This window comes from Cetorhinus maximus, chromosome 25, assembly GCF_964194155.1.
Source record: "Cetorhinus maximus chromosome 25, sCetMax3.hap1.1, whole genome shotgun sequence".
Lineage (NCBI taxonomy): Eukaryota > Metazoa > Chordata > Chondrichthyes > Lamniformes > Cetorhinidae > Cetorhinus > Cetorhinus maximus.
Window position 1 is genome coordinate 26675374 of NC_135903.1, and position 233 is coordinate 26675606.

A 233-nucleotide genomic window follows, 5' to 3' on the forward strand; every position below is an offset into this window, starting at 1 on the left:
GAGTGACCCACCTCTTTATAATAATCTTATGCAGCCAAACCTTGCTATTAGATACAAGATTGAGTGGTTACAGCCCTTGGCTAGATGATTAACATTAATCCTGCTTTGTATCATAACTAACTGCATTACTATATGCAAAAGTAGTCATTATAGCGCCTATTAATTCATGAAGTCTTTTGACCTGAAAAGCAGGAATCTTTGAATGAGCAATAAAAAAAACATCACTATTCCTG